Raw genomic sequence first — 324 nt, 5'->3', positions numbered from 1 at the left:
CACACATACCCACACTCACGGTCTTAAACACCGCCATTCCCTTCCACTCTCACACCCTCACCCACCATGCATATACATACAAATTGATATCTACACAAATTTGCACCCAATATATGTTCATTCCCCTTACCTGCCAAAGGGGAGCATTTAGTGATGAATTACAATGTTAACTTCATGAAGGCGTGCAAAAGCAACAATACAGTCGTTCCCAGCATAAGTTCCAAGTTCAGCCAAGTTGCTCACTGAAAGAATAATGGAATTAAAGTACACCCAAATACTTACATGTGTTGATTCAAATTTGCAAATCGCTTTAACCATTCTAAT

The 324-nt window shown here is 39.8% G+C and overlaps 1 pseudogene; it reads right to left on the bottom strand.

The window, feature by feature from the left end:
* LOC119581781 overlaps positions 1-324 on the bottom strand; it is an 8439-nt pseudogene that overhangs the window by 2815 nt on the left and 5300 nt on the right.

The sequence above is a fragment of the Penaeus monodon genome, chromosome 15, assembly GCF_015228065.2.
Source record: "Penaeus monodon isolate SGIC_2016 chromosome 15, NSTDA_Pmon_1, whole genome shotgun sequence".
In the NCBI taxonomy this organism is placed as follows: Eukaryota; Metazoa; Arthropoda; class Malacostraca; order Decapoda; family Penaeidae; genus Penaeus; species Penaeus monodon.
This window is presented reverse-complemented; position numbering and strand designations above follow the sequence as displayed.